Source organism: Electrona antarctica (genome assembly GCF_951216825.1).
Source record: "Electrona antarctica genome assembly, chromosome: 11".
Classification (NCBI taxonomy): Eukaryota; Metazoa; Chordata; class Actinopteri; order Myctophiformes; family Myctophidae; genus Electrona; species Electrona antarctica.
In genome coordinates this window covers 14,012,437-14,037,378 of record NC_136792.1, presented here as the reverse complement: position 1 = coordinate 14,037,378, position 24,942 = coordinate 14,012,437, and the positions used below count along the sequence as shown (strand labels likewise).

The window sequence follows — 24,942 nt, the reverse complement described above, 5'->3', positions numbered from 1 at the left end:
ATTTCACATTAGTGGGGACCAAATTATTATTGTCTCCACCAGGCCGAAGGCATGGGGAGAGAGTATGTTTTGCACTCCGTCTGTGTGTGTGTCCGTGTGTTCGTCCGTCCGTCCGTCCGTCCGTCCGTCCGTCCGTCCGTCCGTCCATCCGTGGACAGCTAATCTCCGGCACCGTTGGCTTGATCGCAGCCATACTCTGCACACACACTCCCTGAATGCCACAGCTGAACCTCTGCCCCAAGGTTTTGTGCAAAACAATTTTTTGGACAGTACACCTACAGATTTTGTTCAAACATCACACAAATTGGTACACAGTCTCTCTAGAGCCATTCAACTAAAAAACGGGTCTTTCAGATTTTTCAGACTATCTTGATTGGCTAAGATTGGCTTCCAAAGTTCGCAGGAGTGCTCAGTTTCAAACAAAATGCTGCAAATCATGAACACATCATGTGATTTCCGTGAAATTGTGCACACACATTCCCACTAGCCCCAAGGACAGTCTAAGAAGGATGAGACGCGAAGACCGTACGGGCGACGCCATGTTGCTTTGGAAGGAAAGAAACATGCGCAGTTGAGACCAAGGAAGCTGAACGCGGAAGTGTTGGCTGCATATAGCCCATTGCGCATGTTTCTTTCCTTCCATGGAGCACCATAAGCAACATGGCGTCGCCCGTACGGTCTTCGCGTCTCATCCTTCTTAGACTGTCCTTGACTAGCCCCAGGAAGACATGCCACTTGAACATTTTCAACTCAGCCTCATGGTGGCGCTATAACTGGCCGATTAGTGTTTTTACCTCTAACTAGTCACTACCCGTCATGTGATCAAGACGGGTTTGTTTGATTTCTCATAATCCACCCTGATTGGCTATGATTGGCTTGTAAACTTTTTAGGAGTAGCCCGCTTTGTACCCGCTTTTTAAACTTTCTACTCCACCAAACCACTACCACCACCCTGCCCACTGTGTGTGGACTAAGATAACGAGGTTGTGGTGCAGTTTGATAACTGAATTAATCTTTTATGAGATTCCTCTTCTCTGGTCTACACTTCCTTTAAAAGTGCAGTAAAAGACTTCAAGCAAACTAAATTAACACCAATGAGTCAGTAGCTCTTAAGTATATGTCAACATAGCCTATAGAACTCTTTGTGGGCATGTTGTTTAACACAAAGTTAAAAGAGTGATAACGAGGTGACACATTTCATTTCAAAAGTTCAACTATTCTAAGAGAGGTGCAAACAGTTTGTTACAAGTTCTTAACACGTTGTTAAACCCTAGCAGCAATGGTGAAAACCTTAATCTTATCATAAACATAGTGGTGGGTCCACCCGATCCCTGGCTAATGAGCCAAATATGCCTTAATACATCATAAATGACCTCTATAACTACAATTGAAAACACCTTAAATATTTTATTAATTTTCACCTTTCACTCAATAGGGATGACCATAGAGGTATATAAACTAGAAAGCGGACTGCCCCGCCCAGCTATTCATTTCAATGGAAGTTGCACAGTGGCGTTTGAATCACCTGCAATTTCTTGATTTGAGCACCAAAATTTGGTGCCCAAAATGCGGCGGAAGTATATTAACCTTAGGAAGTATTACGTTTGTTTTTTTTATTAGTAGGCTTACATGCATTCCATAGGGCTGGAAAACACATGCGGGCAAATGACACCCTCAACTTGCGACGGGAGCGGTCTCTATGGAGTAAAAAATGAACTATTTCTAGTAAAGAACAATATTTAATTTTTAAGTTCTAATTTTAGTTATAGAGGTAAATTATAATGGCATTAATACATCCCTGGCTTAGCCAGGATTCATTTTAAAGGTTTCATGACTTTGAACATTCAGTGGATTTTCTGTAGTTTTCTCTGGGGTTTGGAAGCGTTTTGAGCTGCAATGAAAACAGGCAAAACAGTGAAAACAGTGACATCTGCTGGCAAATCCCATTGACATATGGTATTTGCTGGCTCTTACATCACAAACATCAGGAAAATCTGAGCACCTGTTTGAGCCAGACCACAGAAAATCTACTGAATGTTAAAAGTTCAGTTTTCTGGGGTGCAATTGAGCTCAGAAAACCTAAAAACAAATTAAGAAATATTACAGAAACTTTTTTTTTATGTCACAGTCCCTTTAAGAAAAGGGTCAGACACACTTTTTCCTATGACATTAGCATTAGGCTATACTATCGCTAGTAATTGTGGCCTCTATGTATGTACCCATATTGTACACAGTAGGCTAAATCTGTACTTAAATAGGATGAATACATAAAAAATACATAACATGTCATAAAAGTAACCACTAAAATATGGAATCTACATCTGAGCATTAAGTCAAGAGCAGTCTAAAATATGATGAAATATCCTGCAATGCTCTGGAGCCTCACCGGGGCGCCAGAGCATACAGTATTAACCCATTCAGGCCTGACGTCGACATTTTTAAAAAAAAGTTTTCTAAATCATGACAATTTTCGGAAAGATTTGAGGCACATTTTAACGATTTTTCAAAAATAGCAGACCTACAAGCTCATAGCGCGCCACTCGGTGGCGCGCTATGAGCTTGTAGATCTGCTATTTTTCAATAGCTAAATTATAACAATGTTTAAAACACCAAAAGGGGTTCCCGCCCCAAAATGGGTTAATGGTTAATGTGGTTAAACGCTAACGTGACATGGATGCGTTCCAGGTCTCAATGGATTAAATGGGTTTAATACTGTTAAAGCCAAACAAGGCGTAGTAAAGTGATACATTAGAGACGCATGTTTGAGAATAGTGAATCAAAGAATAGCATGGCCTCTGACAGAGCGGCATATGTACAATGAACTACTTACTACTAGAAGAAGTGTGACTGTGGAAGGGATGATGAAAGCTCAATTAACTGCTGAGCTGACAATTATACAGTACAGCAGCCTTTTCACGTCGCTGTTCTTAATTGAACCATATGATTAAATGTAAGCCACAGAGAGAAATCATGCAGGCATTCACGATATCATGCTTCAGAAGGTCAAAAAGAATGCTTGAGTAATAATGAAGGATTTCATGAGTGTAGAAAACAGATAAGGAGGGGGAGCGGGTATATGCCTCATATACCACATACTGTGCTAATCATAAGCATACGTGTAATTACAGGCACCCCGCTGGCACCCATTATTTTTCCCCATGAATTATTTGGTATACATGGATGAAAGAGAAAAGCCTGGTTTGAACAATGTCTATTTTTAGTAAAAATCCGGCGAAAGATGGGCACAATGGGTACAAAAGACAATATAAATGGATCAAAGTCCTGTCCCACAAATGTCACAGGGATTGTTAGGTGTGTACTGTATGTGTGTATGAAGGAGAGAAAGAACTTGTGTCTGTAAAATGATGTGAATATCCAGCCACCATGCTCAAGCATGTGTGTACTGTGCTGAACAAAGGGGACAGTGTCAGAGGTTAAATGTCTAGCAGTAATTTGGGGTTCACGGTCCATGGAGAGGAGTTTGTCATGAAGAACCCCACCCCCTTCTCTCTTTACAGACTGACTGATACCAGTAGTTTTAACAGCAGCAGAAGAAATGTTGATTTTTTTTCCTTCAGGCAGTCTTGGAAACATGATATATGTACAACACGAGTACACATCTGCTAGCTACAACATGTACTGCTTTACTTAAATCACTACACAGAAGATTACGTAGTTTAATGCACTCAAATGTACACAGGCAGTGGTACTGGTTATAGTCTCTGCAGTGCGATTGGGAGGTCGGGGTTCGATCCCCAGCCAGGTCATACCAAAGACCAAATGGGACCCAATGCCTCATTGCTTGTCACTCAGCAGAGGGATGGGGGTAAGTCCCTGCGACATACGTACTAGCGTCATGTCCAGGTGGTGTACTTGTACATCAAGCTGCCTGACGCAGGAGATGTGGGCTCCTGCCCAATGTGCCACATGGCTTGGCAAGGCTTACTACCTCAGCTCCAGGATAATCCAGGTCAACAAAGCCAATCATGTCCAGTAGACACTTTGAGCTGGAGTTCTTTACCAGGCTTTACCAGCCACGAAATTGATAAACACTAGCAGACGAGATCAAATCAGTCCAGTCCTGGCGACACTGCACTGAACTATCTTTTAGAATTGAGTTTAAACCTCTTTGTATTAGTTTATATAGCCCTTAATAACCTGGCACCTTATAGAACATGTTATGTTCCAGCCAGCACACCCAGCTCTACGCCCTCATCTTACATGCTCCTAAAGTATTTCATAAAAACACTGGCGAGACAACTTTCGGCTTCTATGGCCCAAACTTGTGGAATACTCCACTTGAACTCAGAATGGCGAACTCTCTTGTGGTAACAGTTGTATTGTCTGTCATATAAATGCATGACAACACGCCACTGCTAGCAACATAATGTAGGTTGAAATTGTGGTTGAATATTGTTAATCGCGGTCAACTATATGAATAAATAATAATGAATAAAAGCAAAAATATATAATCAAGGACGCTACATATCATAATTACACCAAAGCTATGGGTGTTCATGTATACACACAGGTTAGATTTGGACCAGGGAAACACCTGAGAAGGACTATAGCCTTATACTGTATATGTTATACTGTACCAGCGTGAGACATAGTTGGATTTATCCCATATTATCTAATAATGTTAGCAGACACAGAATCTTAATATCAACTTCAAAACAAGCTTAAGGGATGAGGCCGGCTTTCATTTTATCTGTACTTAAACCAAGATTTTAACGGCTCTGCTTTAAATTATACTAAAGGATTTGCTATGAAACCGTAACTGATAAAGAGACAACTAAAGCACAACATATTCAACAGAAATAAATCTCACAAACAGTCCTGATAGGCATTTAATCTCTCTCTCTCATGTGGTAACCCATCATTCCTCCTGCCAGCCAGAATGTGAGGAAGAGGAGCCATAATCCCAGAGTCCTCCTTGACCTATCAGCCGTATATCTCTTATCAGGCCCATCCTGTGAACATGATTAAAAATAAGTAGCCGGGACATGCTGCAGCCTCCGTCCCTGTACTGTGACTTGTCCCTGTTGCCACCTGTCAATCAAGCTAAGAGGTGCACTGCAGATGTGTGCTGAGTCATGACCCTCAACACCCAATTAAAATGGTTACTTTTGTACTTCAATCTGCCATAATGTGGTTGTTATAATGAAACAGGAATTAAGAGAAGAGGGCACAATTTGTGCTGGGAGAGTTTGAGTGTTGTTGCTGTTGTCTTTGTTTTGCTGTCACTGTTTGTCCCATTCTGGGCGGGAACCCCTTTTGGTGTTTTACCCCCTCAGGCCGGGAACCCGGGTTCTGTACGTACAGTATGTACAGTATTCAAAAATGTAAAAATGTTGATGCTGCTATATAAATATTTGAAGTTTTTCAAAAACCTTAGGTCAGGATTTAGAGGCGTTCTAAATGGGTTAACTGTTTTTTGTTTTTTTCTTGTTTATCGTATTTATATACCTTTTTACCAGCTGCTTGAAAAGCTGCTGGTTAAAGAATGCCCATGACACTTAGACGACCAGACCGACACCCTAGTCATACTGACGAGCGTCTCCAGCAACAGCGTTGCCAAGTCCGTTTATTTCCAGCCACACTTGGATTGTTTTTTTCCCCCACAGTTGCTTGACGGTTTTTTGGAGGTTGGTTACCTTAAATAGCCTATCTACAAGCTCACAATGCATCACATTCATATCTTGACACGTTGGGAGCTTGTAGATCTTTTTTTTTTTCTTTTTTTTTTACTGTGGACCACCACCACCGCAAATATAGCTGGTAAAAGTAGCTGGTAATAATATGACAATAATATGAATATTTACATAAGTATCTGTCACTGTTATTTTTTCCCCCGTTTTATACTGCTTATCTGTCGAAGAAGCAGCGACTCTACTCCGAGTCTTCCTCGCGTGACTGAACTTCTCACCCCATCTCTAAGGGAGATGCCAGCTACCCATCGAAGAAAACTCATTTCGGCCGCTTGTATTCGCGACCTTATTCTTTCGGTCATGACCCACACTCCATGACCATATAGGTGAGGCAAGTTCCAGCCTCGGAAAAGCGGATTGAAGCAACACACAAATGAACCCCCTGGAAGACACAATAGCAAAGCAGCTGACAGAAGAATGGATCCTCTTCTACAGTGTCAGCACTCTGTGTCCAGAGAGTCGTTCACACCTGGTTTGTATTTTGCTGAATATAGGAGGGCCCGAGGGTGGGGGGGGGTGCCCTACATCTACTAATTTGTAGTCATATCGACTAAGAGGATTTTCATTATATGAAACACTCTCTACTTACATACCAGGGACGTGTACAGACATTTTGAGGGGCTGATGCTCTAACCCCACGATTCCCAAAGTGGGCTAGCCAGGGGGTCTGCAAAATAATTCAGATTTTATTTTCCCTAATTTCTTTAAAAAAAGTTTTTTTCTTGGGTAGTGAATTATGGTATGTGTGATTTGTGAGCTTACCATAATCAGCCTATTGTTTTCAACAAAATTCCATTAGATTTCATAGCATACCATACAATTTAGAGGGAAAAAACGACATGCGCCCCAACAAACAGCAAGCTCTAAAGGAGATATAGACAACTTCCATTGTTTGTACACAGAAATCAGAAATGAGTGATGTTTCCAAACAGATTCAAATCTGGCTCCACCCCCCCCGTCATTCTATTGGCTGGGTTGTTGTTACTGCTCACCCTGGGTCTGGGAGGGACACATCGGATAATTGTGCTCGTAATAGCTATCACACAAGTCCCCTGGTCACCCAGCCCCTGAGATGCTCCCTCACGCAAATGAAGAAGGGGCTGAGGCAGAGGCTCACTGGCTCTCAACATTAAAGTCTCTTTTATTTGTAATCAGAGCATATAAAATATATTTTGCCCCTCAAATGCCCCAGCCACTACAGCGTAGTTCATGTGAACTACTTTGTCCACACTAATTCATTGTAATGATCAAAATCAATATGATGATCTATCATAGCGACGGCGAGCCACCGTTGGCGAGATTCTATTTCTTAGCATGGCTGTGACCGACTTGCACGGGTTGAATGCAGGCTTCAACCCGGCAGGCACCGGCGGTCACACAACCATGCTAGGAATAATAAACAGCTCCACGCCTCTCGCGTACAGCGACCACGGTAGAATCCACACTTCAACCCGCCAGGCAGGCTCAGGCAGCCACGGTCATCTGGGCGGTGGTGACTCCCTATAGCGACTTAATTCCACCATTTCAACAAATAAGCACATACAACCCACTTCACATGAACAATATTGATGTAACCAGGAGTGGGAGATTCTGTCGGATCCCTCCCCTCCTCTGACTTCTCCCCTGGTGGAATCGAGCAGCGGAGAGCAAGGTCTGCTGTGCAGACCTGAGAAACACATGCATGCACCCCGCGGGAGCGGGAGGTAAGCCAGTAAGTCACCGTTGTGTGAGGGCTGCTGTCTGCTTCTGCTGCTGGATTTCACCTCACCAAGACCAAGTGGGGACATCATTTCAATAAATAAACATAGCCTATTATTTCACATGAACAATGTTGGTAAAACTAAGATATTTTAGGGGAAATATATTGCATTGCGCAATTCTCATTTTCATTATAAAACTGTGCTGGGGAGTCGGGACTGGGTTTGAACACACAGTCACACCCTCACACTGTTATTGGCTAAAACTCCCACTCCCACTCCCACTCCCCCACTAACCTCCTCCTCCCCCCTGCACACCGACGTCCCGAGTGTAAACACCTAGAACTCAAAACACCCCAGAGGCAGCCAACGGTAGTGTCTGTCTGCAGGAAAACACCCCAGCATCACTATACAGGGAATGATAGAGGGGAAAAAAACATATATATAGATATTTTACACTTTAACAACAAGTTATTTACATATCAACCATCAGATTGTAAATGGTTAGGCAAGGGTGGGGAGGGCTAATATCTGAACTGTATTATACTTATTTTAATGACCATGGAGGACTGACCGCAAAACAATAACACACAGCGAATGCAACATATGGTAAAAGTATAGGCCGGCTAATTCCATGCATAGGCATATCAGAAGATCAACTGGTCATGGTTAGACGTTTAGTTTTAAACTCATTCAGGGCCAGTGCCAGGATGGAGGGACTCACATTTGTGAAGTAAAAATCATTGAATAAATCATACAATAGCCTCGGAAAGGCCAAATAACAACAACATAAAGCTAAGGGCTCAAGGCTCATGAAGAGCCCCTTTCCCCCCTGAGGCTGCCAGAGCCAACAAGGACATGGAGGGAAAACATCAAACAAAAAAGATCAAAACAAAAAAAAAACTGCTTTCAAGCTGTAGTTCTATGGTTTGGTTGATATGGTTACTTGCACATGTACATACAATTATTATACGTGTATTGTGTAGGTGTATACACATACACGTGCATACACAGTATACATACTATAAACCAGATCTCAAACCAGAACCTCCCAATGTTGCTGTGTGTTTTAAGTTTTGTTATTTTATATATACTAGACCTTACCCGTTCTGACATCATTTGGCAGAACACCAAATGATGTACAGTGTGGGTAATGTGATGTAATAGATCACATTACTGATTGGGAGGGAATTGTTTGGATGATCTTGGGCATACAAGTAGGCTAATGTTATTATCTAAGACGGACGGACAGACGGACGGACAGACAGACAGACAGACAGACACCGCATCCCAAGAAGGCCTGTATTACAGCCAATGAGAGCACATGACAGCTGTGCTCACTGCTGACAGCACTGTCTGTCTGTCTGTCTGTCTGTCTGTCGACTGTATCGATAGATGACCAGATGATAAGATATCTAACCTTTATTCCTTCGGTAAATCCCTGTGTCGTACATTTTGGTAGCGATATTAGCCCAATATTGCTGTTACACATTTCTGCATCGGAAACAACGCTGCAAACTTTTGGACCGCACCGGCGTGCACGCACGTGCGCGTGTGTGAGTGCGTGCATGCGTGCGCTCTCTCACATAAGGAGAGAGACAGTATTATGTAATGAAAATCAAGATTTAACGTCCTGTCTTGCGAGGATCCTGTCTTGATAGCGCACGTAGGCTATGCTATCGCAAACATTTCGCCCTGTGAAACGTATTCCTGTGTCTGTGCACTGCACGCAGAGAGTGAAAGAGAGAGAAGAGACAGAGAGGCGTCCTGTGTGAGTCTCGGGTGTCGCGCTTGTATCACGGCATCTTGCACGTAGGTGAGATTTCAAAATGAATTGGAATAAAAAACAAATTCTGTAGCCTTCATGTATCAGGTCTGGATCGCATCTTGGTGAAGTCTTGCAGTGTGTTATCCCCAGTCGGCGTTCAATTGTTTAATGTGAAACGCACAAAGATATAATGACAGTCGATGTCCAAGAAAGACTCCTGTAGCGTGAAATACATAACGATCTGATGACTCAACGTCGACAACTTTAAAACTACTATAGTCTGTAGGGGCCATTAGGCGTGAAGATTGTGGTAACCGACAAACACTAACGGCTAATGGTGAACCGTTCAAAATAAAATAAAAGCCTACGGGCAGCTGCACTCTGTGTGTGTGTGTGTGTGTGTGTGTGTGTGTGTGTGGTGTGTCGGGAGAAGTTGTCCCTGTGTGGCTCTGCTGCCTGCCTGGCAGGAGGAACAGTCAGTTGCACGGAAAACTGTGACCCATGTAAAATGAGTGACAAAAGTTCTATTTACAACCATAAACAGCAAACAGCCCAATTGGTCAGTATGCCTGTCTAGAAATCAAGAGTATTTTGTTTGTATCATGGAGTGCTGTGCGCACACAACAAACAGCGCTGTCCATGGTTCTGAATTTCACCCCTACATACAACAAACAGCGCTGTCCATGGTTCTGAATTCCACCCCTACGCAACAGAAAACACTGTGTACACAATAGTCAGTAGTAAATTCAAGGGAGGTGTTATCTTGCGAAGCACAGTAGTCTACTCCCTATCTGTTCCAGTCCGCTAGACAGGCACTATTGTGAAATGTGGTGCAAATGTTACATTGGAAGCATTATTCACAGGGCATCCCATTGGAAGCATTATTCACAGGGCATCCCATTGGAAGCATTATTCACAGGGCATCCCATTGAAAGCATTATTCACAGGGCATCCCATTGGTTATAGAAGTGTTTCTCAAATGGGCTTACGGGTACTCCTAGGGTTACATGTATGTAGGCTACTAACAGGGGACACGGCAGAGCAAAAACAAAAATACAAATATATATTTCACTAAGTTTAACACAATGTATGCCAAGGAACGCTGGGCCTCGTTCTTCTCTCTACAACCCCGCACCTTTGCGAATGAGGGAACTCGTCTTTCTTTCATTTCATTTCATCCAGTAATTAAAAATTATATTTAAAAAATATATATATTATATATAATTTTCTTGCTTTTACTCACATGTTAGACAGCCTACATACGGCTCTGACGTGCACGCGCACAAGCTTATTTGTCCTTTATCTGCTCAAAATGAGACAATCTGGAGTGTTTAGGATCTTAGAAAACATGAAAACAAGCTAAGCTAACGCTGATGCTACCGCCGGCCGGTGCTGCCCCTCCATGAGCAACAACAATCACAATAACATGGGGGCTACACCACGTGGTTAGTCAGGGAGCCCTTCTTCTTTGGTTTTTTACGCATTCTTCTGGCACTGGTGCCACTTTTTCCCCTGATCTGAGCTGATGTGTAAAGTGTCAAAATACAAATAACTAGTCACTACAATTGTTTTTTTTTTTAAACACAGTGACATCAAAACTGGATTTACTGAAATGTTATGGCCACAGTTCAAATTAAATCTGCCTAGGAGACATGAGGGCATTGGGCATCCTCTTTTCTCACTATACAAGTTGTGATGCAATGCGTTATGAGCTTGTTTATATCTCTGCTTTTCGTACGCATAGTAGTTAAACATAATATGGTAGAAGAGAAAGAGCAATGGAGGAGAACGGATGAAGCTGAAGAAGAGGAGAGGAGAGATGCTACAGTATGGAAAGACAGCAGCAGTACAGATCTGCTGATCAGCAGAAAGAAAAAGAAACTGGGGCAGTGGATTGTGAAGAGGGACAGGGGGGTGGGGGTAAATGGGGCCAGAGGGACAGGGAACGGACTGGGGCGGTTTGGGGGTGGTGGCGTTACTGGCAGATAAAGAGTTTCTCCGTGAGGAACAAGAAAGACTGCAAAGGGCAGAATTGTCCCAGAGTGAAAATGGATCCTGCTGGCTCAAACAATGAGGGACAGATTGGGTCATGAAATTTGAAATGCGAGAGAGCAGATGAGAAGAGCGAGAGAGCAGACGGAAATGCAGAAAACCAGAATAGGAAATGGATAAAATGGAGCGGTGAAGATAAGGTTGAAGGCCGCAGAGATGGAGGAAGATGAAGAAGAGAAGAGAGAAGGGAAGCAGGTGATGAAGTCAACCCTGCTTAGCTCTTAGTACCCTGGGGTCTGAGCGACCAGCTCCTTATAGGTGATGAAGTCAACCCTGCTTAGCTCTTAGTACCCTGGGGTCTGAGCGACCAGCTCCTTATAGGTGATGAAGTCAACCCTGCTTAGCTCTTAGTACCCTGGGGTCTGAGCGACCAGCTCCTTATAGGTGATGAAGACAACCCTGCTTAGCTCTTAGTACCCTGGGGTCTGAGCGACCAGCTCCTTATAGGTGATGAAGACAACCCTGCTTAGCTCTTAGTACCCTGGGGTCTGAGCGACCAGCTCCTTATAGGTGATGAAGACAACCCTGCTTAGCTCTTAGTACCCTGGGGTCTGAGCGACCAGCTCCTTATAGGTGATGAAGACAACCCTGCTTAGCTCTTAGTACCCTGGGGTCTGAGCGACCAACTCCTTATAGGTGATGAAGACAACCCTGCTTAGCTCTTAGTACCCTGGGGTCTGAGCGACCAGCTCCTTATAGGTGATGAAGTCAACCCTGCTTAGCTCTTAGTACCCTGGGGTCTGAGCGACCAGCTCCTTATAGGTGATGAAGACAACCCTGCGTGCTTAGCTCCGAGTACCCTGGGGTCTGAGCGACCAGCTCCCTTTTGTCACTACAAGACACATTTTAAAACCTACAGAAACAAATGCAATTTGTCTGCTATGGATTACACATTCATACGGGAGCAGCGTTCTAATTCATCAGACAAAGATAGACAGACAGCAATCAGCTAATTGAACAGTAGACAAGTTCAGGAGACAAGTTCTTGCCTGCAGCACTATAACTATATATTTGGATAGGATTCAGAAAGGTTATAGACCTATTGATGTGTGATAAAATGTAGCGCAGTTCTGCCAGTCAGGTTGGCTCTTAAATGTGTCTATTCTCTCTTGTTGAGACCCTGTTAAAGGCTACAGTTTTTGAGTGGTGTAGCTATGTGTGTATGTATGTGTACAGTGATAATAAGGTGCATTTTGCATTCCAACACGCAGATTAATGATAATGGACCCATCCATGGACTTTTCTGGGGGTCCCATGGACGCAATACTGTACTCAGCACTGTACTGTAATTTAATTTACTTTGTTTGCATATACTTTGCACTGTTGTTTGCATAACTCTTTAGATTTAGATTTAGAATTGTGTTTATTTCTTTCAGATATATTTTATACATGAATATAAGCATTTTATAACCATACTAGATGAAATGGGAGTAAAATGCTGCAATTTGTAAAAATGACAAAATATGACTCCTAACGTCATTGAAGCGGGACTCATGAAATATCCATGGGACCCATCTAAAAGACCACCCTGGACCAGTAGAGTCACCAGTAGAGTGCACGTGTGTACACGCACGCACGCACGCACACACGCACGCACGCACGCACGCATGCACGCACGCACAGGCGCCAAGGAGTACAGTACAGTACAGTACAGTACAGTACAGTACAGTACAGTACAGTACAGTACAGTACAGTACAGTACCACTCACTTCAGACAGGTCTGAGTTTTTATTTTTATATTTTGCATCTGGAACTTGAGTGTGCAATTCTTCACTTTCTCCTGGTTGGTCCAAACATCAGTCTATTAAATGATTTCTTATAGGGCAGGGCAGGGCAGGGCAGGGCAGGGCAGGGCAGGGCAGGGCAGGGCAGGGCAGGGCAGGGCAGGGCAGGGCCAGGACAGATACAGGGCAGGCAAGTCAAAATCACTGGTTCACATGATTGAGAAAGGTAGGTGATGGGCCATAATTAATAAATGTGTTTTTCAGCATGGTCCGAGGAGTTAAACAGTCTAACCAAGATAGATTATTAAGAGCAAAGCACAAGATCAATATACATGGTGATGATTATTATAACAGTCTAAAATAGATACATTATTGTATGTAATGTATTGCAAGTGACCTTGCAATAAGAGTGCAAGGTCACTATTAATACAGTAGTCACGATTATTATAGTAGTCTATCTGAGATAGAGTATTCTAAATCTAATAGCCATGGGCCACTCGGCTTGGGTTGAATCAATATTAATAGCTCTGTATATGCCATATGCATGCACAGTGTTCAATCATCATCATAAAATGTATCTTACATTGAACATTAGAGGCCAAAGTAATCATGCACAGCACATCGAATGAAAATAATGCATTACAAGTTAAGGCATGTCATCTATATGCATTTGCTATATTCACACACACTCTGATATTATAGCTTCCCACTCCTTTCAAGAAATCCTTTCTAGGGAAATGTCCAGGACATTCTATTTCAATATCAACAGTTGACCCTACTACTACAGTAAAGTTCAAGTTGAGTGTCTGTGCTTCTGTGTGCATTGGGCGCACAAATATGGCCATATGGACTGGACATTTGCAACGTGTTGTCAACTAAATAACCACGGCAACGATGGTCATGGCTAATGTCAGTGCATATTGTCACGTCACATGCCCATGGAGATAATCATAACCATGAGTATCTGTTATGTGGAATATGCCCATATGGAGATGCCTGATATCAGAGAGGGAAGGAGTGAGTGAGGGCGAGGGGAGGGAAAGAGGGATAGGAGGAAGCGGAGGGAGGGAGAGAGCCTATTTTACCTACACAATGAGAGCCTGTTTCACGTACACAAAGCTGGATGCTGGAACATTAACACAATGATCAGCATTTCACTCAATGCGTTGTCATTGCAAACTCTCGGCAATGGTGGGAAATCTGATCAATACATGAGGGTGTAGCTCTCTTTTATTTTGTCATTATCAACAGATTCATCTATGTGGGAAATCAGCATAATTTGCAGTGTTTAAGAATTAAAAAGGAAGAGCTTTTAAACTGCTTCTGATTTAATTTCAAGTGGCAAGCTGAAGATTCAATTAGAAGAGTCTATTAAGATACAATGAATACGTATTGATTGAAACTAGTTACTTTCAAGGTGTGAGTAAAAGTGTAATGAATCACTATGGTAGCACAAACCAGGTTTCAAGGGCTGGGTAGGCCTACATGCAAGACATTCAATTATTTTCTGTGGGTAGATTTACATCTTTTTACCAGCTGCTTGCAAAGCTATGAATAGGTATGAAACTTGGGACACCGCAAATTGCGAGAGAACGACACCCTAGTCTCACTGGTGAGTGGGTTGCCTAGTCCGCATATTTCCAGCCAAGCTTCGCTTGTTTTTCACCTCACAGTTGCTTGGCTGGTTTTGGGAGGCTGGTTAGCTTATTTCTGTCACGACAGTTGACTACACTGTCAACCATACTGCCGACTACTTCTGATTGCTGATTGGCTGCCTTGACTCCAGCAACAACCTATGGGGATAACATCCCCTAGTCTGCACGCCATGAAGAAGACTCACAACATAACCGCTCCGTCATTTACATATATGCAACAGATACTAGCCATGTGGAAATTGATGCCAGCAGCCAGGCATATAAGTGGCAAATAAACCACACACATCAATGTGACCAGCATGACGACACGCATCGCAGACTACCGCGGGGACCCCCTCGCCAAACTCCGCGGGGACCCCCCTTATCTGCGGACCCCCACGCAGAATCCCACGGACCCCCGCGGAGGTCGGCGTGGGGGTTCGCGATAGTCTGCGTGGGGGTCCGCAACGAAGGGCGGTCCCCGCAGACGTTGGCACGGGAACAACCAAATGGACCAACAGTCCATTTGTACAGTGTCTTTCATTTTTATTTAAAAGGACTGAGACAACCAGCACCCACTCTGGTTAAATTGCTTTTCTGTCATGCAAACTCTCTATCTGTACAGCCTACAATGTTCAACGTCAGATTATTAACCCCCCCTTGGGCCATTATCATCTGCCAGTAAACACAACACAGATAGCACATGGCTAACTTGTTAGCCGTGCCAGAGAGGAGGAGGAGGCGGCCGCCGCCGCCTTTACACTTCCTCCAGGCCAATAATGGATTTAATTATTCCAGCCAAGTAGGTCTCTCCATAACTCCATTCATTGCAACGGTCGACATGTTGTGTTAATCTCGTCTCGCTAGTGTCACTCACTTCAGTTTTAACTAAGGCAAAGCAAAGCTACCGCTGTGCACACACGAGCCGTGTACGATAGTCCAGATTTGCGACATTGAGGGGTCAGAAAACTGAGCGCTCGAGCGCTGTTCATGATTTGGAACATTTTAATGTGTGGGAAACTATGGTTTCGGACAATGTGTCTGCCCTAGGTGTACCAATACAGCATATTTACAAACGTATCCCAGTGACAACAATCCAGCATACCTGCTGGGTGTTGGCCAGAGTCTGACCGTTTTTTTATTTTTAGCAAAAATAATGTAGAAATGATGTCCTCCTATGATACAATAATGTATGGTTTGGCAACAAAATGTCAGTTCAAGTGATTTAAGGATGTTTTTGTGCCATTTTAAGAATTGTATGGGTAGGTACACTCACACAAAACATGCAGAAATCCTGGGGCAGTATTATGCGTGTCTTAAGTACCAGGTCTTATTACTTAACTTAAGACCTGGAGGCGTGATCAATGCCATTTGGCTATTCTGAGTGGCCAAACAGCATTGACCACGACTCCAGGTCTTAAGTTAAGTCATAAGACCTGGTACTTAAGACACGCATAATACTGCCCCTGGTCTCTTAACTGTCTCACCCTGGCCAGCCAGGGCGCCTGATGGAGGGGAAAGGAACTGGTTGGAATAACGTGTTCCTTCCACACACTACGTCCAACCGGGGAAACTCCCACCTGTCAGATGAAAAGAAGCGACATGGATGCCCATGCATTGAAGGAAGCATGAGGTCAGTCCATTGATCTCCCCAGGTTGGCGGAGGGAGTGTAGAGCCCAGGATTACATTAGATGATTGACACTGGGTGAAAAAAATGGGTTACAAAATCGTGGGATAAACATTATTGAGAGAAAAGAGTTGTAAGCATATTTTGATTATTGTTGTGACCGCAGGTCGCATTTACTATGAAAACGTGAATTTCCCATTGGTTCGTCACGCCTCCATATATGGACATTCCTTGTGACATCATCAGGGATCTCCATATACTGTATGGGCATATGCATCACCGGACCTAGCGTTGTCACGATTCTGCAACTTCCTCCTTGAGCGTCTCAGAAGGGGGCTCGTACCGCGCCAGCACAGGAAGGCATCCGTCTTAATCGGGTAGTTATTCATCAGCCGATCATTTCATGCTGGGACGTAGAGGACATCGCCAGGGGCCCTTCCCCATATATGGGAATGGCAATATATGGCCAAATTGTGACAGTCTCATGATAACCAGTGTGGTTGCCACGACGCAAGTCACACTTGCAAATGAACCAAGTTGGTACAACACATGAATCTCCATATGTGGAGCTGACTATCATCACCTGGGTATATATATATGAAGATCAGACACTGACCTTATCAAACCCTGGATAGCCATACATGGTTTGACATACTAGATCTGCATACTGTATATGGAGCCGGTCAGCAACTCTACATGTGACCTCACTGACACCAGATGAATAGTTTAACTCCTGCTTCTCGACTGTGCCGTAATAAGAAGTTCTGTTGTTTCAGCGCGACCTCACCCTTTAGGGCGAAGTTGCTTCTCGCCCTCAGGGCGTCTTACTGGTGAGAGTATACTTTATAGTTAATCCCAATTATTTTGACCAGGACAATAATTGTGACATGATTTTTCATATTGTCCCATCCATATACAGTACAACATCTGACCTAAGATATTATGCCTCAAGACAGATGCATAGTGACAGGTAATGACTGGCTGCCATGGCAACAGGAATTGTGGTCCACAGGTTAGTGTAAATGCCAAGGAAATAAAGTAGCACACTAAATTGCTTTTCTCCTCTCTGACATTATTTTGGGTAGTGAAAATGCAGCGTCTTCAAAGTCTGGGTGATTTCAAAGAGGCCTTTTACTGCTGGGCCGTTATCGGCGTTAAAGTGAGACTCTTATCGTGCGATAAAAAAATATCACCGTTAATCTATTCTCAAAGTTGGGTCCCCTATGGTTGGGTCTGGGAGCTGGGTGCCCACCACTCGCATGACTAAATTAATACATGTGGGTAAGCTTAGCTCAGTGCACTAGTGAATGACTGCCTTATGAGTTTACAACTTTAATGTATCATTGATTTGAATTGGTGAAAATCTAACCTCAGTTGCAGCATAACAATGAGGGGAAGGCTGCAACAAGGAGACCATCTATCTGTGTCAACAAATGGCAGGGGAAATTAAACATCCTGACCTTCCTTGAATCCTTATGCTTTGGTCTGAGACTCCTTTCCAAGTCTTGTTACTCTGAGATTAAGCTGAATGCAGATGAATGTGGCTTTATTCGACGGTAGGAAAGTAGCTGCTTAAACCACTGTTACAGAAAAAAATAGGGCTTTTCATATATTTCATGGAAAAATATAAAATTTAAATTAGTTTTAAGTTACATTTTATGCACATTTTACATAAAATGTAACTTAAAACTAATTTATTGGTTCTGATCTGTTATTACAAAAAGTAGCAATTAAAGGTATCATTTATAAGCTACTTGTAACACTCAATTTGGCAATCTTTCTCTTGACGTTGTTGGCTCAAACTGACAATATAGGCCAGAAACTCCTCATTTTGCCTTTTTCTTCATGTTATTGTAACAGTTAGATGTGGTGGAGTGAAAGTGACAAGTGTCCTAAAGTAGTTCTTCTCAAATTAGTCTTGAACCAAATCCAATCGAGCGTCCTCCCAAAAAGCTGCCTGCCAATGCCAAGTCCATTATTCGACTAACAAGACCAAAAGTGAACTGTGTGTGCAGTATTCACAGAGAGATTGTTATCTCCACAGACAACAGCACTTAATGTAAAGGCAGTAGTGATCACGGAGAATGCAGAATCTCTTCTGGAGTGTGAAACTGTTGCTAATGATAATCCAACTCAGTTGGATTGTCATTAGCAACAGTTTCACACTCCAGAGGTGTTCTGCATTCAGGTTCAGGTTCAGGTTTATTTGTCATATGTATAGATACAGAGTATAAATACAATGAAAATTATTTTGCTCAGAGCAATCTCAGTCTTACATACACAGGACATAAACAAACATCTACAGTGCAAAGAAAAATACAAAAACACGGAAAAAAGTGCAAGTGAAGTGACAATACAGTGCAATACAGTTCAAGGTCAGCTGTTCAGCAGCCTGACTGCCTGGGGGAAGAAACTATTACTGAGACGGGTGGTGCGAGATTTGATGCTATTCGGCCTCATGACACTGTTACGGGTGATTTTTTAGACTAGTTGTGTGCCAGTGTTGTGCACCAAAAATAGTAGATCTACAATATTGCGTGAGCTCATAGATCCGTTGTTTTTGGTGTGGCATGGCGTGCAACCAAGTATAACTCAAAATCAAAATCATTGAAGTGATTGTGGCATTTGTGGAGGCCTCTGCAGATCGAGCTCTGCACTCTCCGCACAAACACCCGCAACAACAACGTAGCACACACTGCAAAGATCAATTCACCAAACTTAAATCCAACAACACCAAAGAGGCAACAAACATTATCATACTTAGAGCCCTGCATGCGTAGCAGGTTAAAACTAACAAGTTGACTCCCGACATGAGTGGCAGGTTAAAACTAACATGTCGCTCCCGACATGAGTGGCAGGTTAAAACTAACATGTCGCTCCTGACATGCGTGGCAGGTTATAACTAACCCGTGGCTTCCTGTGTGGTTTGGTTTAGGGTTAGGGTTTTGAGTAGGGTGTCGGACTAATGCCTATCGGACCCATTGCCTCCAACAGGCCATGTACTTATATCAGTCCAGTTAATATTCACGCAGCAATACTAATATGACAAGCTGGCTTATATGATATGCTATGTTATGACGTATAACTTGCTAAGGAAATTACACCAGAGAGAATAATTACACCAGGAGTCAGCCCAGCTCCTTATCCAGACATCAGTCATGTCAAAACATGACCATTGTAACTCCCTCCTTACTGGCCTGCCGGCATGTGCACTTAAGCCTCTCCAATTGATCCAAAATGCCGCAGCTTGCCTGGTTTTCAACCAGCCAAAATTCTCACATGTCACTCCCCTTCTCCACTCCCTCCATTGGCTCCCAGTCACTGCCCACACAGAGTACAAAACTCTGATGCTGGCATTCAAAGCAACCAAATGTATGGCACCCCCATATCTTGCAAGTCTGATCACACCCAACAAACCCTCCCGTGCGCTCAGATCAACAGACGCAGGGAAGCTGGAAGTACCTTCGCTAAAAAAGCAGTGACAACGCTCCACACGTCCCAAACTCTTCTACCTTCTGGCTCCAAAACTATGGAATGCACTTCCCATTGCAATCAGAACTGCAGACTCACTTCCAATCTTCCACCGTAGTCTGAAAACCCACCTCGATCTCCTACAGGCGTATGCATAGGCTCAACTTATGTAACTTAAATAGCACTTTACATGTATGTAGACATAACATATAGTGTATAGTTTCATTAGATACATATTCCACTGTTAGTTTCTTAAGCTTACGTATGATTCATGATGACTATGTTTATGTATTTGATGGATTGCCATGTTTTTTGTTCTTGCTTACTGTAGATTGCTCTGGATTAAGAGCATCTGCTAAATGCCTAAATTGTAAATTGTAAGAGAGACTGCAATATTGTTTCTTGTGAGGTAAGAAAAGTACAGTACAATGATACCATGTCAGACAACCTTTCTCTTGACCACAGGTAGGGCAGAAGCCCTGCGGGTGTGATCTATGGCAGCCTGCCTTGCTCATTTTCTCCCTCTCATTTATCACTGTCACCTATGCAGCTGACAAGCACTACTGTGACTATGGATCACCTTAGACAGTCAGATGTTGCATTGCCAAAGTCAAGCTGTGAACACGTGCACACAGTGAACAGCAAGTACATTCTGACTGCTGCAGAGGAAAGGAAATAAGCCAAAGAGGAAATTGCATCCAATTGATGCACACAAGAGCAAAATTAGATTATACCAACGATGAGTCAGAGTGCGCTATTGTCAGAAATGGGAAGTTTCACTTTGGTCACAGAGATTGGCAATTTGATTTAATAATTGCACCGTTTTGCTGCTCATATTGCTTTGAATGCAGCAAAGCTTAACAATCGACTTTATTTGTTATGCTCTGAACCAGGAGTTGTCGCATGTGTACTTGTAAGATCAAATACTTTGAGCGAGTGACTCCCTGGTGTCTCATGGTCCTTTGTCTATGAATAGTGGCGAGGTGCTCTGTGCATGTCTCACAAATTCATACTTTGCTGGTTAACCTTGAGAGTTGGTCTCCTGTGTCCAATTCATCAATTGATCAAGCACTCAATGTGATCATGTATCTTATTGAACTGTTCTTGTCACATCATAACAAATGGCCCAAACAAACATAATAGCATGACTAGCACTTATTTAAAACAGCACAGCAAAAATACCCTACTTTGTTTGAACTTGTAATAACTGTATTAAATTATCCATGCATATCTATTCAGGAATTTACATTTATTTTTATGTGATCAATTTATTGACGATTTCATCCTAACATTAAAAATAGGATACATTTTGCAGAATCCTATTCAAGCCTATGTGAAACTTCAGCATTCACAGAGATTATATTGGAGAAACATTAGAAACAATGTACATTTTGCTGATATACAGAAAGAATACAAAAGTCATATTATATTCCTTAATGAAATATTTATTTTACCATTTACGATACAGGGCCAGGCAATGGCATGAAATGAAAAGTCTTGACTGTCACATCACATGCAAAAGTAGAGATGTGTCTGTGCCTACCAAGGTGGGGGGGGACTTTTTTTTAACCGGCCCACATGTGTATTTCCTCAGCCACATGCACACGCAGACGGCATTACATTCACAGGAAACCAGCCAATGATAGAACCGCAGGATTTTCAATTAATTATTAACTGTTAAGTTTAATTGATAGATTTCTTAACTGTGATTTATCGATTAACGATTAACTATTAACAGACTAACATCCCTAGTCTGAAATCTAGCATCATATCACAATATTGATGTATTGCCCGGTTTGTTTCAGTGGGACGCTGACTGTAAATCATGTTCTTTATAGCCTACTTGGCCCTACTATGTAACAGCATGTAATTCTTACATGTAGACGTTCAAATGCAAGGGGTTTGCCTTGAAATGTTGTGGGCTAAATTGAAACAAACAAGTTAAAGTGCCATGGGAAAAGAAAGAACATCGCTAACAGTACATAAGAGAACGTAATCAGCTGCTTTCCGTCCCAGTGGGGAAAACATCCAAGGACCAAGGCCACCCGACTCTCTGCAGCCCAGAACACTCAACCTTGGAGAAGGTCTCTCTCGATGTACTGTACAGTGTGAGTGGAGCAGCTCAGAAAAGAGGAGAGGCATAATACCTGACTCCCATTAGGATGCTGTGTCAAACACACCAGCTAGGGACATTGTTAGTGTGCCCTTGAGCAGATCACTCTACCTGTAACTCCACCAGCTACCAGATAGATACCACCATAATATGCTAAACATTATCTATAGGGGTGCTGCGTATAAAATGAAGTATCGGTTTTAAGCTTCTGTTAAAAAAAATGCCATAAGTAATATTTCGTCAGGATCAATTTTGTATGTATGTGTGCCTGTTGAGTGTACAGTAGGTCTATACTATGTATGCATTCATGCATGTGACGTCCACGTGCGCACATACTGTGTAAAATGTATGTGTGCGTGTGTGTGTGTGTGTGTGTGTGTGTGTGTATGTGCGCGTGCGTGTGTGCGTGCGTGAGCATGCAGCCAAGACAGAGATAATCGGCTAAATGAAATGGGACCGATGCATAGCATGGTAGCACCCACCACTACCCCCATACACTCCCTGGAAATGGGGATTAAGGACTATAGTGACTGTCACACTGTGAGGCAGAGAGCAGCTCTGATAATTACCCTTCAAAATAATCATTTGGGACCCCAGAAAGCAATGTCACACAGACCCGAGCGTCTGACTGTGTACAATATGTTCTCTCAAAACACCAAGAGGAATTTCAGGGCACTGGTCTATTCATTTATCATTCATTACTTATCCTATTAACATTCAGACTGTAAGTCCACTCACTGGATAAATTTAGGTGACCTCATAGAATATGACTTATTGCCGGGTGTTGTATTACGTTTCTGCCAGTGGAAAGGGGGGCCTGCAACATTCTCAACCCATATCCTATTGTTAAAACATTAAGAAGAGGGGGTTCAGGGGAAACGGCATGGGTTATAATCAATCATTCTTGACAGAACTGAACGTCATTGGGAGCAGTTAGAAAATATCTAGCCATAATTTGATCAGGTCCCTAGCTGCTACAACCCTTGGATTCCCTGAGTGGAGCCAATACAACAGATTAGGTGACAGATTCAATACACTAATTTGAACCACAAGGTGGTGCCAAAATAATAGTCTCTCTCTCTCTCTCTCTCTCTCTCTCTCTGCAACCTTATGCTTTCTCTCCATGTCTCTCTTCAGTCTATATAAAGCCCCTTTTTTTTTTTATGGTAGCCATTTAAAAGTTCAAGAAGTATTAATCAGCACTTAATGCAGCCTCAATCAATCAGTCACTCACACTCAATTTATGCTTCATTCAAATGGCTCAGTGACTCATTCAGGTTTCCTAAATCAGAAGATTGGGGAAAAGTTGATGTTCTGTTTAGCACTGCATGGGTCCTCAGCAATGACACAGTGAACCTGACACAGTGAACCTTACCCAATTGTGGATGAAACGATTAAACCAGATTTACAGCATTTTATCTTCAACAACCAAAATGTAGAAATATATCATAGCTACTTAAACTGACTTGTCTGTGTGCCATTTAATGAGAAGCGATAATGAAATGGGGCGACTCACTGATGCAACACAGGCTAAAACATGCTGATCGACTGAATGGAAAATCTGCACATTCACTATAATCCATTCCTGACACTTTGCTATGCATCAGGTGTGTCGAAAGCATCGTTTAGTTGTAGCCATATAGGCCTACTCTATTAACCCCAAAATGACTTACCTATTTCAGTCAAAGGCTTATTGCTGCTTTTCTTTTCCCGTCTCTTGAGAAAATACAATCTCTAGTTTGGCACAGGTTGCGTGGATCAGGGTGCGCGGAGAAAAAGCACCGTATGAGAGGCGAGCCAAATTCGATGTTCCCGTGTAGTTCACTGGAGCAATTGTTTCGCACTTCCTTGCACCTCAACGCCGATAGTGAAGCAGGCTAAAATCATTGTCCTCGGCAGTCCACTTTCACCTTAATCCATCCGGTTTGTTTTTTTCTGATACGGATATAGGACATTATAGCGCGCTCTCGTGAAATATCCGCATCCAAATAGTTGGGTAATATAATATCCGTCCGTCCCTGGAGGAAAATGATGATTTCACCATCCGAGAGTTCAAGCTGTTCTATCGGTCCTTAATTGAGTTGAAATCTAAAGAGCACCAGGATAAGTGCATTTTTCTCATTGTAGGCTACAGAATTATCCCCCTCACCCCTGCATCCCACTGACTGAACATAGAAATAGCTCGGAACGCAAAGCATTAAAGATATCGTCCGTGATTCTCCGTTCTCTCTGTGTGCCAGTCCAAATAAGACAAGAGCCCGGAAAATACAGTATTAATATTTGACGCGTCTCTTACGGTCAGAGTCAGACTCTCCAATCCATCCAGATCCATGTAGGCTACTGCAGCGGTCCGGGACCCGGTAAGAAGATGCAGATCAGAGTCAGACTGAGACGCAGCTCCGTCTTCTCTGGCACACTCACACACTCACACTCACCACGGCAGATGAGATGCTGAAAGGAACAAGCTGACTGTGTAGCGGTGCATCAAATAAAACTAAAACAACTAAAACTCAAAGGCTGCTTTTTGTTAAGGGATAGGCTTATAAGTAAGTCTTATAAGTTTAAACTGAAGCACAGGCGATTAATTAAAAGTACATAATGGCATCAACACAACGTTAGGGTAGCCTTCTGATTTAAATGAGCAAGGTTAAGGTCAAAACTCAAAATAAATAAATAAACATTAAAAATCACACCCGTGTGATTTGAGTGAGGGGCGCTAATATATTAAAGTCTAACTCATGTTGATTAGGTGATGTAATAATGGTGATGTAAAACAAACGGTGCCAACACAAACATTAAACACCATTAACAATAAAGAGACAATATGACGTAATGAGTTACATTATGAGTACATTTTCCCTTCATTGTCAATGGCGTTTACAAAACAAACATTGAACTAAACATTACACTTGTGTATATAGGAGGGGCTATAGCACCCCTCAAAAATAAAGATGTCGAGTGCTCACAGACGCACTTCCAGTTTGTAAAGGGCATCACAGTCTAAGATTTAGGAAAAGCCCCCCCCCCCCATCCATGGAACCACTAGAGATCAGCTCCTATGACCTTCTCTCAAATCAACAAACAGCCTAGTCTTGCTTTGCACCTTGACAACATAATGAGGGGATTCAATGGGTGAAAAGGCCA

General features: G+C 42.7%; 1 protein-coding gene across 1 annotated transcript in view; it reads right to left on the bottom strand.

The window, feature by feature from the left end:
• The window catches only part of grik4 (glutamate receptor, ionotropic, kainate 4), a gene marked incomplete at its 3' end in the record, with an annotated part of 238,875 nt that extends 214,713 nt beyond the window's left edge, over window positions 1-24,162 (bottom strand). The window contains exon 1 of the mRNA XM_079514315.1: window positions 24,095-24,162. The remainder of the gene's footprint in view (window positions 1-24,094) is intronic.
• Between the last annotated feature and the right edge of the window lie 780 nt (window positions 24,163-24,942).